Below are 12,776 nucleotides of genomic sequence, written 5' to 3'. Positions count from 1 at the left end.
CCTAGGCATAGTGCCACCCACAGTTGGCTGGTCCCTTCTGTATCAACAAGACATGCTCCCATGATATGTACCAACCAGTGTATATATACAATACACTCATAAAATAGACACACAATTTGATTTTGTAAAATGTGGGTAAATGGTAAGAAAAAAGTGGACAGAATACTATGCACAGGAACAGGAGAGGGAGTTGAGCGGAATCAGTCAGAAAAGTCACTTCAAGAGAAAGAGCAGTGGTGTCTAAAGGGACTCTAGCCACTCTGAACACGGCAAACACGACTCTGGTAGCTCTTGCCCTTTTCTCTATTCCCTCTGCCTTGCCAAAAACCATCAGATTGCTTTCCTAAGCTAACCACCAAGGACTGTTCTCTAGTTTGACCACTTTCTCCCCCTAAAGCTGACTACCAAGGTCCAGCTATCGAAGTATTGAAGTGCAGCAATCAAAAGCCTCCTTTGGTTCATCTAATTAACATTAAACACTTCATCCCAACACACGGGTTCCCCTTTTACCTTTATAAACTGCCATTTGCCTATGGGCCACGTCTGTCTCCTCTCTATCCAGAGACATATCCTTCCTCTCTCCCTTGTTCCCTCCCCCTTCTCCCTCATCCTCAATCTCCTGTCTTTGTTTCTTATTCCCTGCCCGTTGTCTCTCTTGGGCAAATAAATCTTTGAGCTGAGAATTCGGTCTTGGGATGTCTTGTGCCAATACTGGTCCCTTCAGTATTGAGACCTAACATATTATGAGTCATCCAGAGGAAGCGGAAGGCTGTGGGCTCAGATTGGAGAGACGCCATAAACTCAACAGTGCAAAGCAGGCCAAAAGTGAGAGGGTGGTAATTATTTCAGAAGGGCCAGAATTTTTAGAGCCCCAAATACTCTGGTGACTTTAGATTTTTTTTTTAAGTGTGTGTGTGTGTGTGTGTGTGTGTGTGTGTGTGTGTGTGTGTGTGTAGTCCAGCTTTTGCTGAGTCTAGAACCACCTGCTCAAGAAAACAAACTTTTGACTGGAGGAGGTTCTGCTCTGTATCGCTGATTGCTAAAGGACCAGCTCAGAAGAGGGAAATCTGCTACTTTTTGGTGGCCCGGCCCTCCATAGACTCCCACTTGGCACCACCTTCAGACTCAGATTTGTTCTGAACAGGCATGCGCCGGCTCGTTGGTTCTTGTGTGGGCGGGGCTTCTTAAGAGCATCTGAGCTTGTCAGTTACAGTTCCTCAATCTTAGTCCCGCCCAGTCTGCGCAGCGTCAGTCCATCTGTGGTTCATCAGGGTGGGCACTGCGTCCTTAAATCGGCCCAATTGGTTTGTCCCTCTAGAACCTAACTTCCCCAGCCAGTGTCTGTAATTGTAAATCAGCCCCTCACTGGATGCTTTCTGCAAAGCTTCCCTGAATACCCAAGAGAAAGCTTGGTTGAGGAGCCTGGAGCCCTAGGAAACGGAGACCAGGAAGTAGAACTGGAGAAGAAATTGAGGGAAGGGACAAGAAGTTGCTGTTGAGGCTGGTGAGACTCTCACTAAGAGTGCTTACAACTCTTGCTGAGAACTGGAGTTCAGTTCCCAAGTCAAGTGGCTCGAAACTGCCCATAAGTGCAGTTCCAGAGGATCCAATGCCTTCTTCTGGTCTCCGCCGGCATCCAAAGACAAACAGGGGTATCAGGAGGTCAAGGCCAGCCAGGACTACAAAGGGGCTTCTCGGTCAGTCTGGAGCACACATTGACCACATATTGAGACTACAAACAAAAGAGAGCCACAAGAGCAGCTCCCAGTGTACAGGTGAGGAAAATACGAGCGTGGCAGGACTGGCCTGAAGTCAGGAGCCAGTCCTGAACGTTTCCACCCTTTGATTTGAGCTTTGTAAGCCAAGCATGTAATCTAAGCATTGGGAAATGGGCATGGGAGGATCAGAGGTTAAGTTCCGGCCCAGTTATATAGTTTGAGAGTAGCCTGCACTACATGAGAGCCTGTCTCAAAAAGTCAAAAATAAGGGCTAGAGAAATGGCTCATGGGTATGAGTAAGTACTGCTCTTGCAGATCACCTGAGATGGATTTCCAATGCCCAGTGTCAGAGGGCTCACCACCACCTGTAACTCTAGCTCCAGAGATCCGACACCCTCTTCAGGACTTCACACACACACACACACACACACACACACACACACACACACACACTTCAACTCATAACCCAAAGGAGATTAGAAAATATTTTACCTTTTTTACCCTATTTTCTTTATTTTGATTGTAGGTGTGTGTGGAGGGTGCCTATGTGTGTACATGTGTGTGAGGGTTATAGGACAATCCTGGGTGTTTCAGTTGCTGTTCTACTGCTGTGAAGAGACCCCAGAACCAAGCATTTTCCTGGGGGCGTGCTTACAGTTCTAGAAGGTGAACACAGGATCGCCATGGTGGGAAGCAGACAGACATGGGCAATGGGGCAGTAGCTGAGAACTTCACATCCTGGTCCACAAGAAGCAAGCAGGGGGTGGGGGAAACAAAAAGAGGAGGAGACAGACAGACAGACAGACACTGGCTCTGGTGTGGGCTTTTGAAACCTCAAAGTGGCCCACCCCACCAATGACACAACTCCTCCAACAAGGCCACACACCCTAGTCTTTCCAAACATTCCCGCTAACTGAGAACCACGAATTCAAATATATGAGCCTATGGACGCCATTCTTATTCAGAAAGCCACCACAGGTGCATCCCCAGGAACGCCGTCATCGCCTTTGAGACAGGGTCTCTCACTGGTCTGGAGCTCATCAATCAGGCCAGGCTGGCTGGTAATTTTATATAATAAGGCAAACCATCTGAACTTACTGCTTCATGGAAAGACACCCCCTTTAACACTTTTCCTGGGATTATTTTCTTTAGCATGAAAACTAGGTTTAAAAAAATACTCCTGAATCTGGCAATGATCACTCATGCCTATAAACCAAGTATTCAGGAGACTGAAGCAGAAGGATTGCTAATAGTTTGAAGCCAACCTGAGCTACATAGTAAGTTCTAGGCTAGCCTGCACTACAATTTGAGGCTGTTTCAAAACAGACAGACCTTGGAATTTTATTAGCTAAAACTATATGCAGCAAGCAGGCATTTGAAGCTCAGTTGTGATGGGAAGGGAGGGGTGAGTAGAGGTTTTTGTTTGTTGACAATAATCTTTAAAAATTGTTTTATTTATGTGTGTTTGTGCATGTGTGAGTCTGTGTGTGCTATGTCTGCGGGCCAGAAGAGGGAGTTGGATCCCCAGAGCTGGTGTTACAGGTGGTTGTGGGTCACCTGACATGGGCGCTTGAACTGAGCTCAGGTCCTCTTGAAGAACAGGAAGCACTCTTAATTATGGAGTCGTCTACTCTGTCCTACTGATAGTAATTGTGCTTCTGGTTGGCTCTGTGTTGTACAGCCGTCTCTAGATGCCGGGGAAGTAGACATATTTTTAGGAGAACTTTTAGAGATTTTTCTCTTCAAGCTTCAGATGTGACTGCCTAAGCAAACCTAAAATAATGAGGAGGAAGCCAGGGTGGGTATCATTTATGTAATGCTCAAGGTCTGCCTGAGACAATTCCCTAGAAGTGATGCCAGAGAGAGGTGTTCCCATGAGCCTGGGGTTCAGGCTGTGCAGATTCCAGAAGGATGTCACGTTGGACTGGACTGGGAATTAGGTAGCATGCCTGTAATCCCAGCTCTTGGGAGGCTCGACAGGAGGATAGTAAGGCCAGGGTAGCCTGGGGTACATAGTAAGGTTCTATTGTAAAAATGAAAGTTGGATTTGGTGGCATATGTATCTAATTCCAGCCCTCTGGAGGCAAGGGCAGGCAGCTCTCTGTGAGTTTCAGGCTATCCAGGGTTACATAGTGAGACCCTTCTCAGAAGAAGAAAAATGGGAGGCTGGAGAGATGGATCAGTGGTTAAGAACAGATGACTCTGGTTCCCAGCATCTATATGGTGGCTCACATCCAACTCTAGTTCCAGGGATCTAGTGCCCTCTTCTGGCCTCTACGGGCACCAGAAGCAATACATTTACACACATGCAGGCAAAACACTCATACACATAAAATGAATATAAATCTTTTAAAGAATAAAAAAATAGAGCTGGGGGTGTACCAAGTTGGTAGAGTGTTTGCCTAGCAGGCACAAAACCCTGGGTTCGACCCCCAACAATGCATAAACTGGGCAAGGTGGTGAACATCTGTAATCATAGCACTCAGGAGGTGGAAGCAGAACCATCAAGAGTTCAAGCCAGAGGCTGAAGACGTACTCTATGATAGAGTACTTGTCTAGCATGTGCAATGCCCTGATTGGAGAGAGAGGTCCTCATGCCTGTAATCTCAGCATTTGGGAGAGTTTGGGCAAACCTGAGCTACACAGTGAGTTCCCAGACAGTCTGAGCTGCATAATAAGACATTGTCTCAAAAGAAGAGGAGGAAAGGGAAAATGGGAAGAAGAAAGGTTGTTTAAGGCCAGAAAAAGCAGCAAAACAAACAGTAACATAAACACAGAAGAAGGATCTGAAGGTGGCAGAGGGCAGCAGCAGAGGAAGCGTACAGAAACAGCAATGTATAGGGTATGGAGAACAGCATTCTTTCTACCCTGTCTTGGATAGAACAGGAGAGGTTGATGGAAATAGTGCAGCCGTGAGGCAGAGTCACAGAGAGCCTTGAATGCAGAAGAGCAGAGTTTAACTGGTTTCTTATACATACTTCTTACTTTTTAGCTGTGTGTATACTCACATGCACATGGATGAGCCAGAGGTAGATGGTGAGGGTCTTCTTTGATTGCTGTTCTAGTTTTATGTCTTTTGCTATGATAAACTGTTCTAATAAAAGCAGTGTAGAGGAGGAAAGGGTTTGTTTGGCTTGTAATTTCAGGTTTCAGTCCATTTCAGGGTAGTGAAGACGGGGCCTGAAATGGCCAGTCACATCACACCCACTGTCAAGAGCAGAGAGAATCAAGTGCTCTTATGCTACCTGCTTCCCTAGGTTGTTCACAATTGGCTAGCGTTCTTTTTTTTTTTTTTTTTTTTGGTTTTTTGAGACAGGGTTTCTCTGTGTAGCTTTGTGCCTTTCCTGGAACTCACTTGGTAGCCCAGGCTGGCCTCGAACTCACAAAGATCCACCTGCCTCTGCCTCCCGAGTGCTGGGATTAAAGGTGTGCGCCACCAATGCCCGGCTTTGGCTAGAGTTCTTATACAGCCCAGGACTACCTGCTTAAGGAACCATGCCACCCAGAGTGGGTTGGGTCTTCCCACATCAGCCAACAGTGAAGATAACCCCCTACAGACATTCCCACAGGCCGACTTGATCTAGAAGGTTCCCAGTTGAGGTTCTCCCCTTAAGTGCTTTCTGGTCATGGCAAGTTGACAGTTATAACTACCAGCACAATCGATTTCTACCATTTATATTTTGAGACAGGATCTCACTATGTAGCACAGGTGGCCTTGAACTCAGAGGTCTTCCTGCCTCTGCCTCCCAAGTGCTAGGATTAAAGATCTATACCACCATGCCTGACTCTGGTTTTTGAGACAAGATCTCTCATTGAACCTGTAGCTCTATTTTCTCTGGACTACCAGGCAAGCAAGTTCCAGGGGTTCTTCTGTCTCTGAGTACTGAGCTCTCTCTCTCTCTCTCTCTCTCTCTCTCTCTCTCTCTCTCTCTCTCTCTCTCTCTCTCTCTCTCTCTCTCTCCTGTACATAGCTTTTCCTCTGGGTACTGGGTGTTCAAGTGCGGGTCTAATGTTTTCATAGCAATCACTTTACTAACTGAGGAATCGCCCCAGCTCTACATCTCTCTCTTAAATCTGTGCCCTTTTCTCCGTATCCAGTTCAAACTCCATTATCTTCTCCTTCAGTGTAGACCCAAAGCGACCTTCATAACAACCATACTTGGTCCCCAACAGTCTTAAACCTTTCCATGAACTTTGAGACTACCTTGTAGACTAGAGAGAATCCAATCTTCCAGATATCAAAGGAGGAAGAAGAAAGGAGAGATAATTAGAAAAAAAAAAGAAGGCAAATATGTTAGGCTCACAGAGAGTTATGGTAAGGATGCCTGTCCTCCAGTTTCCCAGCATCTGTTGCCAGGAGTAACCCAGTTCACAAGGTAAAGAGATCTTAAATGTGATTGAGGGGACAAAAGGCCCCAATAAGTAGTGATGTTATTTCTGCCCTCACTGCCTGCCTCTTTAGCTGCCTTTGTTCTCACCCATCCCAAATCACCCCTACAGGACATTCATTCTGAAGCAAGAGTCAGCAGCAGGAGATATACTGTACTCTTGTCCCTGAGATGCTGTGGGGGCTCTCGGCCCTGCCTCTGTTGTATTTGGGTAAGTAGCACAGACTTTGAAACCATCACCTGGGGCAATGGAAAAGGAAGGGGAAGGAATAATTGTTTGCTATGAGCTACAGCTAAATTATAGTCCATGTTGTCATTACAGAGGACCATGACTCTGTAGCTGTATAACTTCCCCCAGAAGACTATTTTTTATTCACTGCAGATAGAGAGGGGAAATACACCAGAGAAATGATTCATTAGAGTCCAGCTGGGGGGCCCAATGGATTTATTGGGATTGCTTACAGGAGACAGGTGACTTGGAGTCAAGCTGCATCACTAAAAAGCATGCCTGTCCCCAGCCTTCAAGCATGGATGGCTGATCACAAAAGCTTCATTCCTAGATCTCTCTGCACAACTTGCAGGCAGCTCCACTGAAGAGTCTCCTCTCTCCCAGAAATCCTTTACTGTTTATATAACCTGATGGAAGGGCCTCATAAATCCTGAAAGTGTAATGACCCTCCTAAGCCCTCCTCCTTCCTCCAGGAGGGAATTTTTTCATCTGGAGGAAGCAGCTAGAACTACAGAAGTAGTTTTTCTTTAATTCCTACATCACTGCAACATTGGTAATCTTGAACCTACTTTTTCAGTAGCTCAGGAATGATGCAGGGTGGTGAGGTCACAAAATATAGTCCATACTAACAAGGACAATGACAAAACCAGAAGCTGAATTAAGTGGCACTGACTGAAAGAATTCTTTTGCAGTGGGCAGTGGTTAGTGAAGAGACTAGTCAAAGTGTGGAGAATAAGAGACTGTGAATGCTGGGCGGTAGTTGTGCACGCCCTTAATCCCAGCACTTGGGAGGCAAAGGCAGGAGGATCTCTGTGAGTTAGAGGCCAGCCTGGTCTACAGAGAGAGTTCAGGATAGCCAGGGATACACAGAGAAACTGTGTGTGTGTGTGTGTGTGTGTGTGTGTGTGTGTGAGAGAGAGAGAGAGAGAGAGAGAGAGAGAGAGAGAGAGAGAGAGAGAGAGAGAGAGAGAGAGAGAGAGAGAGAGAGAGATCCTGGAGCTGGAGGGATGGTTTAACAGTTAAGAGCATGGTCTTGCAGGGGATGTGGATTCAGTTCCTAGCACCCACGTCAGGGTGGCTCACAACCACTCATGACTCCAGCCCAGGATACTGGACACTTCTGGTCAGTGTGGGCATCCAAACACATGTGCATATATCCACACAGAGACACATACATACATGTAATTAAAAATAATAAATCTTGAAAAAAAGTAACTTTTTATTAAAAAGAGGGAGACTAAGTGTTCTGCTGGAGAGGGGACTACTATATCAACCTTCCATCCCTGGCCCCAAAGTCCAGTGAACTTGTGGAAGAAGGGGTAGAAAGAATGTAAGAGAGAGGATGGAGAAGAGTGCCAAGAAATGCTGTCTTCTAGACATGACTTTGGCTGTTGCGTTCATGAATTCATAGCATGTGTAGTTACCTGCACAAGACCAAGCCAGTTAAAAATTTCAGCATGGATGGTAAAGAAGCTACTGAAGTCACGTCTCTAACTGAGGAACTACTGACAGGTGATGGCTACTGGAGGAGTCTCTTTTCTTTGAGAGATGGCTACTGGTAGGCTGCCCATGCTGCACTCAATATCTCCACCCCATGCGGATATAGACAGCAAGAACTGGACTCAGTGGTTTAAAATAAATATACAGACAGACTTGAAGCTGGAAGGAGGTGTTGGGAATGTCCTGGAGGGGATCTGGAGCAGGGGCATGGGATGGATAACGTCAAGCTAAATTGTATACATGTATGAAATTTTTTACAGAATAAATAAAAATAGTATTTTTTAAAAAAGAATTTAATGGAATTGGGCCTGAAGATGTGGCTCCGTTGATAAGGTGTTTGTCTAGCATGCTCAAAGCCCCAGGTTTGGTTCCCTGAATTTCATAAAGCTGTGTATGGTGGTATATGCCACTATCTCAGTACCTGAGGAGTGACTATATAGTCAGTTTGAGGCCAATCTAGGCTAGAGGTTTTATCTAGAAAAAATACTTCAGTGATAAAAGTATCCCTATTTGCAGATGATATGATAGTATACATAAGTCACCCCAAAAATTCTACTAGGGAACTTCTACAGTTGATAAACACCTTCAGTGAAGTGGCTGGATACAAGATTAACTGAAAAAAATCAGTAGCCCTCCTATATAAAAACGAAAAATGAGCAGAGAAAGAAGTCAGAGAAACAACACTCTTTACAATAGCCACACATAATATAAAATATCTTAGTGTAACTCTAACCAAGCAAGTGAAAGACTTGTATGACAAGAACTTCAAGTCTTTGAAGAAAGAAATTGGAGATGATATCAAAAGATGGAATGATCTCCCATGCTCTTGGATAGGTAGGATCAATATAGTAAAAAATGGCCATCTTGCCAAAAGCAATCTACATATTTAATGCAATTCCCATCAAAATTCCAACACAATTCTTTACAGATCTTGAAAGAGCAATATCAACTTCATGTGGAAAAACAAAAAACTCAGGATAGCTAAAATAATCCTGATCAATAAAAGAACTTCTGGAGGTATCACCATCCCTGATTTCAAGCTGTACTACAGAGCAATAGTAGTAAAAACTGCATGGTATTGGCATAAAAACAGACAGGCAGACCAACGTAATAGAATCAAAGACCCAGAAGTAAATCCACACACCTATGGACCCTTGATTTTTGACAATAAGCCACAATTATACAATGGAGAAAAGAAAGCATCTTCAACAAATGGTGCTGGTCTAAATGGATGTCTGCATGTAGAAGAATGCAAATAGATACGTATCTACCACCCTGCACAAAATTCAAGTCCAAGTGGATCAAAGACCTCATAAATCTAGATACACTGAACCTGATAGTAGAGAAACTGGGATAGCCTTGGCACAGGAAACAATTTCCTGAACAGAACACCAATAGTGCTGACATTAAGGTTGAAAATTAATAAATAGGACCTCATGAAAATGAAAAGCTTCTGTAAGGCAAAGGACACCATCAAAAGGATAAAAAAGCAGCCTACAGAATGGGAAAAGATCTTCATCAATCCCACATCTGACAGAGGGCTGACATCTAATATATATGTATGTATGTATGTATGTGTGTATGTATGTATGTATGTATATATATATATATATAAACAACTCAAGAAACTAGACATCAACAAACCAAATAATCCAATTTAAAAATGGGGTAAAGATCTAAACAGAGAATTCTTAATGGAGGAATCTCAGTTGGCTGAGAAGTACTTAAAGAAATGTTCAACATCCTTAGTCATCAGGGAAATACAAATCAAAACTACTTCGAAATTCCATCTTACATCTGTCTGAATGGCTAAGATCAATAACACAAGTGACAACTCATGCTGACGAGGATGTGGAGCAAGGGGAACACCTGCATTGCTGGTGGGAGTGCAAACTTGTACAGACACTATGGAAATCAATATGACAGTTCCTTAGAAAATTGGGAATCAATCTACCTCAATCTACCTCCTGGGAATGTACCCAAAGGATGCTCCACCATACCACAAGGACACTTGCTCAACTATGTTCATAGAAGCTTTATTTGTAATAGCCAGAAACTGGAAACAACCTAGATGTTGTTAAACCAAAAAGTGGATAAAGAAAATGTGGTACTTTTACACAGTGGAGTATGACTCAGCTGTTAAAAAAACGAGGACACCAGGAAATTTGCAAGAAAATGTATAGAACTGGAAAAGATCATCTAAATGAGGTAACCCAAGCCCAGAAAGACAAACATGGTATTTGCTCACTTTTAAGTGGATATTAACAATAAAGTAAAAGATAACTATACTACAATTCACAGCCCCAGAGAAGCTAAGAACAAGAGGTCTCAAGGGGGGATGCTTGGATCTCCCTAGCAAGAGGAAATAGAATAGATTTCAGGGGTGCACTGGGGTAGGGAAGATGGGAACAGAAGGGATCGAGTGAGGGGAAGATGGAGGGAGAGAGTACTAGGAGAGACAAGTGGAATCTGGAGGCATCTCTGGGATGACCTAGAAACCTAGTGCAATGGAAACTCCCAGAAATCTGAGGGTAATCCTAGGTAAGACTCCCAGCAGTGGAGTATATAGAGCTTGAACCGACCATCTCCTGTAATCAGGTAAGACTTCCAGGGGCAGGACTGGCATACCAACCCAGCTACAAAACTTTTCCTACAATTAGTCCTGCCTACAAGATGTGCTGGGGTAAAGGTGGTGCAGAAATTGTGGAAGTGGCCAACCAATGACTGAGACCCATGCCATGAGAGAGAGCTCGCCCCTGACACTGCCTGGAGGGCCAGGACCCAGAGGCTGAATAACGCAGAGACCTAGGATAGAACCAAACATGACTGACAACAAAATGTCAATGAAATGATTTCTAATGATATTCTGTTAAACTCAAAGATTGGTGCCTAGTCCAGTTGCCATCAGAGAGACTTCACCCAGCAACTGATGGAAACAGATTCAGATACCCACAGCCAAACATTAGGCCGAGCTTAGGGAATCCTATGGAAGTGAGGAGGGAGGACTGTAGAAGCCAGAGGGGTCAAGGACACCACAAGAAAACCCACAGAACCAACTAACCTGGCCTCATGGGAGCTCACAGAGACTGAAGTGCCAACCAGGGAGCCTGTATGGGACTGACCTAGGCCCTCTACATATTTGTGACAGTTGTATAGCTTGGTCTTCTTGTGGGGCTCCTAACAATGGGAGCAGGGACTGACTCTGACCCTGTCGCCTGCTTTGGGGCCCTTTCCTCCTACCAGGTTGCCTTGTCCACCCTTAATAGGAGAGGAGGTGCCTAGTCTTACTGCAACTTGATATGCCATGTTTGGTTGATATCCATGGGAAGCCTACTTTTTTCTAAAGAAAAACAGAGGAGGAGTTGATGTGGTGAAGGGGAAGAGGAGAGGTGGGGGAGGGGCTGGGAAGAGAGGAGGGAGGGGAAACTGTGGTCCGGATGTAAAACAAAAAACAAAAAAACAAAAGAATTTTTAAAAAGAAAAAAGAAGACTTCAATGGAAACCGTTATGTTTATGGTGATGACCAATTATATCAAATAGATTAAGGTCAGTGAGGGGAAGCGGTGGTGGAGAAGTAGCCAGAGGACTAAGTGCAAGCACCCAACCGTCCTCTCCTAGGGAAGCTGTCTAGACAGCACATTTCTCTCAACATCAGTGCATGGTGAATCACGGAACTGAAGTTTAGCTTCCCAACTCAGAAGCCCATCAAACCTTGAGTGCAAGGCTGTCCCTGGGAGGCTGGTCGTGCAGTCGTGAGAGGCCTTAGCATCCAGTACTTGCAGAGATCAAGATCATGCTTACTGTATCAGCAGCGCTACAGGCTCTGCCGCAGGATGCGGATGAATTCCCCGCCCCCAAGCTCACACATACACAGAGCTTCGTTAGGAGTGGCAGACATCACAGATAGCACGGTGGACGCCTGAAGGGACTTTTCTGCCCCATAGGCTAGGGAAGGGATGAGTTCCACCAGAAGTCACAAGACAGGAAGACAGTGGGTAAAAGTGAAGTTACAATTCAGACCAGGGGAGGGATCCAAGATTCATGATATGAGTTCAGTATCTGGAACCCACTTAGTGGAAGGAGAGAACTGACTTCTGCTAGTAGGCCTCTGACCTTCATAAAATGCAATGAAAAAGTAACATTTTAATTTAGAGTTGGCCTGGGTATCAGAGAGGGCTGGGCTTGCAGCTTCCAAGGGCCTGAGGCCACAGCTGGTTATATACAGTCTTTCTGCTGCTGTGGTAAAACCCTGGCCAAAATCACCTTGGGAAGAAAGGGTTTATAGACACTTATAGTCTATAGTCTGTTGTTAGGGAACCCAAGGAAGCAACCTGGAGACTGGAGCTGAAGCAGAGACCATGAAGGAGTACTGCTTACTGGCTTCCTCTCCATGGCTTGCTCAGTTTCTTTTGCAATCCAGTCCGACCTTCTTAGGGATGGCACGATGTCTACAGTGTGCTAGATCCTCCCATGTGAATCAGAAATCAAGAAAAGACCCCCACAGACCTGCCCAGAGGCCAGTTTGATGGAGGCAATTCCTCAATTGAGATTCCCTCTTTCCACAAATGTCTAGGCTTATGTTGAGTTAACAAAACTATAACATATATCAGCTGTCTGACCAGAGGGAATTTCAGGCAAGTGTGACCTGATCTGGGGGACACTGGCAGCTAGAGAGACTGTAATTGAGCAATGCTACATATTCTTAAGACTCCACTGTAAATCACATGACTCTTAGACTATCTGATGTGACCCATGGTGCATATTAATAAAGACTTACCAAGAAGGACTTTCCAGAAATGGGCAAATGCCAAGCCTGTCCTGAGTGACACGACCCTCTACTTGACAGGCAGGACTCTGAAAACTTGAGGTGGGACTGGCTTCCATCTTAGATCTCTCCCCACAGGGTTACTTGCTCCAGTTTTGGTTGATATCAAGACAACA

Source organism: Peromyscus leucopus, chromosome 1 (genome assembly GCF_004664715.2).
Source record: "Peromyscus leucopus breed LL Stock chromosome 1, UCI_PerLeu_2.1, whole genome shotgun sequence".
NCBI classification, from domain to species: Eukaryota; Metazoa; Chordata; class Mammalia; order Rodentia; family Cricetidae; genus Peromyscus; species Peromyscus leucopus.
The sequence above is the reverse complement of the archived record's forward strand: the minus strand, read 5'-3'. Positions refer to the sequence as shown.